The sequence below is a fragment of the Bison bison genome, unplaced genomic scaffold (assembly GCF_000754665.1).
Source record: "Bison bison bison isolate TAMUID 2011002044 unplaced genomic scaffold, Bison_UMD1.0 scf7180017845367, whole genome shotgun sequence".
Lineage (NCBI taxonomy): Eukaryota > Metazoa > Chordata > Mammalia > Artiodactyla > Bovidae > Bison > Bison bison.
In genome coordinates, this window is record NW_011475940.1 from 25,892 (window position 1) to 30,981 (window position 5,090).

Genomic DNA, 5,090 nt, shown 5'->3' on the forward strand with positions numbered 1-5,090 from the left:
GCCACCCCCCGCCCTGCAGGAAACGGGTGGGTGGTGACGGGCGAAGGGCCCGGCTCCGGACTCGCCTCGTCCCAGGACCAGCCCCCGAGTCACGGGCTCCTGGGCCAGCCACGGAGATCCTCCCCACCGGGGTTCTGGGCTTGGTGGCCGGGGGCAGGGTCCTGGAGGCCCCACGGCGGACGGACTTCAGTCCGTGTTATGGTCCCTGTCCCTGAGGCCGCGATCTCTTCTGGGCCCTGTGGACTGTGGCCAGAGCTCGGTGCCCTGGGGTCTCTGTTCTGGAAGAGGAGGGGGGCAGCGGAAGGCCCCCAGTGAGGACGCCTGGTCCTCAAAGGGGCGTGGGGCGTGGGGCAGTGCCTGCCCCTTCTCGGGGGGGTGCCCAGAGCAGAGGGCAGGGCACCAGCCAACCTGCTGAGGTCAGGTCTGGCGCGAGGTCCTGGGATGGATGGTCACTCTGTGCCCCGGGCAGCTCTAGCTGAGGCCCCAAGGGGTGGTCAGCAGGCTGTGGTTCCTGTCAGCGTGTCCCCAGGGCATGCACACCCAGGGCAGGATCAGGCCCTCCCTGGGGACAGGTGGCTGGCTGTGGTGGGGACTCTGTCAAGGAAGACCTGCGGTGAAGCTGCACTAGAGGAAGGTCACATCCCCGCGGGGCCCAGAGAGCAGGGACCTGCTCCTCTTGGGCAATCTGGAGGGCTTCCTGGAGGTGGCAGCCTGCCAGCTGGTCCTGGAAGCAAACTGGGCCCTCCGTGGCGGCTGCAGCCTGCAGTCTGCCTGTTCTCAAAAGAGCTCTGGGGTTCATCCCCGGAGGGGACCCGACTTCGGGGCTGTTTCCCTGATGAGTCCATCAGTACGATCACACAGGGGTGTGGGCGTTTTGTTCCAGTTTGCGTGTCCACAGTCAGCCCGGTGTGATAGAGGCGTGGTCCAGGACACCCCCTGAAGGTACCTCATGAAATAGAAACATTCCCCGTGGCCAGGAGGAGACGGCCGTGGGGGTGGGGGGCTCCTACTCAGCAGGGCCTTAGCACCAGCCCCCAGGCTGCAGAAGGACCTCACCCCAGCCCCCAGCTGCAGACCTGGGCTCGTGGGCCCCCAGTGGCCTTGGCCTGCAAGAGGAGGCCCAGAGAGCTGGGAGGGGCGAGGGGTCAGAGCCCCGAGCCTTGGGCTAGGGCCTGCCTCACGCAGCGGGAAGCTGCTGTAGTGGGAGGTTCTGGGGATGAGCAGAGGGTCCTGTCCCGGATGTCTGGGGTTGGGTGGGGCCTGGGGCTGCAAGCTGGCCGGGCTGGCTGTGTGAATGTGCAGGCGTGGCAGGGCCTTCTGGAGCCTGCGGTCCGGCCCGTAGGCCGGGGACTCTGTGAGGGCTGCCCCAGCGTGTGAGACTAGATGCGACGAATCGGACAAGCTCTAAGGAGGGCCTGCACGCGGAGCTGTGTTAACGCGTGTGGTTATTTTTACTGCTGCCTTGCTGGTCAGTCGTTCAGTTGTGTCCAGCTGTTTGCGACCCCATGGGCTGCAGCACACCAGGCTTCCTTGTCCTCCACCAGCTTCTGGAGCTTGCTCAAACTCCTGTCCGTGGAGTCAGTGATGCCATCCCACCTTCTCATCCTCTGTCGTCCCCTTCTCCTCCTGCCCTCAGTCTTTCCCAGCGTCAGGGTCTTTTTAGTGAGTCAGCTCTTCGCATCAGGTGGCCAACGTATTGGCGCTTCAGTGTCAGCGTCAGTCCTTCCAATGACTATTCAGGGTTTATTTCCTTTAGGATGGACTGGTTTGATCTCCTTGCAGTCCAAAGGACTCCCTAGAGTCTTAGCATTTAATTTGAAATATTCCTAAAGCACAAACTTCCTCAGCAAAGAGCCTAGTTATTAAAACGCTCTCACTCTCACGGTAGGGAGTAAGGAGGAGAGCTGGTGACCCAGCCTGACCCACGAAGAGCGGGTCAGACCTTCTACCTTCCACCCCGTCCGTGCGTCTTACCCGGGGTCACTCTCCTGCCCCAGGGCTCCCAGTGCCCGGGGCAGAAACGGGCCACGAGACCCTCTAAAGTAGGGTGGTGTTGAGGCTGGGGACGAGGGTGGTCCACGGTGACCCTCACCCCTCCCAGCAGGCACAGGGTCGGATTTCTCCAGACAGGTGGCTCAGGTGCCCCGAGGGCTGCTGCCCCAGCCTCCCGGGACAGGCCCGGGTCGGGAACTTGCAGAGTCTCCTCTCTGTCCTGTTTGCTGCACCATCGACGGGACACGACCCCCACTCATTCATTCATTCACCCGTCACACGGGACACGACCCCACTCATTCATTCGTTCATTCGTCACACGTGAGCCACGTTCTGCAATTGTTCAAAAGGGATTAAAGACTAAACAGGGGGAGTCTGTCTCCAGGAAGCTCAGAGCCTGCTGAGGAGCTCATTTGTCCCCTCACCCCTTGATCCTCCCTTCCCTCCGTCCCTCTGGTCAGAGTGCTCACTCTGCGTGGCAGGAGACGCCGCTCGGCTGTGCAAAAGTCACATCCAGATACAGAGCTGCGTCTCTGAGGTTCAAGGCCGTTCCCCTGCTCTTAGCCGCGTGGCTGCACTCTGTGATCATGGTCCCCACTGGACAGGAGGGCTGCCCTGGCTGCAATTCAGGGGGCTCAGATCACCTTCCCTGAGTTCCTAGGCCACTTCTAAAGGTGACTCTTTCAAGAAACGTACTTCCCAGAGCCTAAGGCATTTCTGGTTGACACCTCGAGGGAGGGGCTTCATGTGCAGATTCTCAGCAGAATCTCGAACCAGGCTGCCCACTGGGCCTGCCCATGGGCGCCCATGGCTGTGACGCTTGTCAGAAGTTGTCTGAATGAGCCCTGTCAGGCCATCGCAGCAGGGGTGGTGGTCATACTCAGAGTGCCCAGGGGGTCGTGCTGGGAGCCCTGAGATTCTCTTACCTCCCCCCGGGCAGCCCCTGGGCCTCTGAGCACCTCAGGGCCTCCAGCCCCAAGAGGGTGCAGTTCAGTTCGGTTCGGTTCTGTCGCTCAGTCGTGTCCGACTCTTTGCGACTTCATGGACCTCAGCACGCCAGGCCTTCCCGTCCATCACCAACTCCCGGAGTTTGCTCAAACTCATGTCCATCAACTCAGTGACGCCATCCAACCATCTCATCCTCTGTTGTCCCCTTCTCCTCCCACCTTCAATCTTTCCCAGCATCAGGGTCTTTTCAAATGAATCAGTTCTTCGCGTGAGATGGCCAAAGTGTTGCTGGAGCTCTAGCTTCCGCATCAGTCCTTCCAATGAATATTCAAGACTGATTTCCTTTAGGATGAACTGGTTTGATCTCCTTGCAGTCCAAGGAGATCAAGAGTCTTCTCCAACACCACAGTTCAAAAGCATCAATTCTTTAGTTCTCAGCTTTCTTTATGGTCCAACTCTCACATCCATACATGAGCTGAAAAACCATAGCTTTGACTGTACAGACGTTCGTTGGCAAAGTAACGTCTCTGCTTTTGAATATGCTGAGAGGGTGCGAGGCAGGACTAAGGCGCTCCCGTGACACAGACCCGGGAGAATGGAACCCTGTCTGGCAGGACCCCTGCCTGGCCACAAAGTCACGCTGATTGAACAGAAAACGAGGCGGAGAGGATGTTTTGCAACACATGACATTTTCTTTGTCAACAGTTTTTTTTAAACTTGTTATTTTTAATCATTTTTATATTTTGGCCCTACAACATGGCATGTGGGATCTTAGTTCCCTGACCAGGGTCAAACCGGTGTCCCTGCAGTGGAAGCTCAGAGTCTTAACCACCAGACCGCCAGGGACGTCCCAACAAAACTTCTGAGTTTCCAGTGTTCCCCACGTGGGCCCTTGCTTGTTTGAGCCTCACACTGTCTGTCCCAGAATTGAACCTGGGGTGTCCTGTCTCCAGGCCCCTCATCCAGGACCTCCTTCCCGCCTGGAGGGCTCACTTGGGGTCAGGAAGTCAGCCGAGCCTCCTGGACGTGGATGGAGGAGTGTGAGGGCTGCAGGGCTGTGCGGATGGGGATTCTCCGCATGGCCAGGGGCTCTGCTGTGGGTGCAGCCTGGGCGCCCGCCCCTTTTCAAGCAGGGTCCGGAGTGTGGCGCGTGGCTGGCAGGGCAGACTAGGCCCCGAGGCCTCGCCAGGGGAGCGGCTGGGCTGGCCCTGCTGTGGCTCAGAGTTTCCCCAGGATGCCTGGGTGCAGAGGGTCCTCAGGATGACGGGCGAGCTGACCGTGAAGTGCTGACTGTCTGCCCTCAAGGCGGCCCTGCTCGGCATCTCTGCCTCCGTGGTGTGAGGGCCCTGGAATCTGCATTCCTGACCAGTTCTCAGTAAAGTGGATGCTGTGGCTCCAGAGGCCCCATGTCTGGGCCACCCGCCCCCCTTAGTGGCACCGGGGTCTGGCTGAGTGTTGCTTAGACGGAGGGAGCAGCGCTGTGGGGGGTGGGGCAGCAGTTTCCGGGTGACCTGACGCCTGCTTGGGTATGGGGGCCGGGGCCGGGGCGGGGAGGGAGGGGTCCTGCCTCCCAGCCGCCGCTTGGGTATACCGTGGCTCCCTCTGAGCCCGCTGGGTCTGAGCTCCTTGCCATGTCATTGAGGGGGCACGAGTCAGTGCCTCCCACACCCTGTCCAGCAAGCTCGGGGCCCCTGTGTGACTGCCCGAGTCCCACACGGGCAGGTGGCCGCTGCCCCGCCTTGCTGGGGTGGGCTGGGCCCTTGCCAAGGGAAGGAAGCCCTCCATGTCCTTCAGCAAAATTTGAGGCAGGCCGACGGGGCAGCACTGAGCCAGGTGCTGGGCCAGTGGGAGCATCTGAGGCGAGGACTAGTCCTGACCTACGCGCGCAGGCGCTGTCCTCCACTCCACACCGGCTCACTTAGCTGGCAGGACAGTGACCACCACCGTCCAACCAGGAAGCAGGGCGTGGTGTGTCTGCTGACAGCCCAAGGTCACGTGCTGTGAAGTGGCATCGCTCCGAGCTGGGCTGCAGTGAGCCTCTGGCTCTGCCCATGGGCCTGGCCCCTCAGAGCTGGGGCAACTGGGGGCCCTGGGGACAGAGGGCATCTCTCTAGGTCTGGGTGGCAGCTCCAGGTATGCCCAGCTGGTCC

General features: G+C 60.9%; 1 protein-coding gene across 1 annotated transcript in view; it reads left to right on the forward strand.

Moving 5' to 3' along the window:
- LOC104984295 (kinesin-like protein KIF1A) overlaps positions 1–5,090 on the forward strand; it is a gene marked incomplete at its 5' end in the record, with an annotated part of 37,208 nt that overhangs the window by 21,390 nt on the left and 10,728 nt on the right.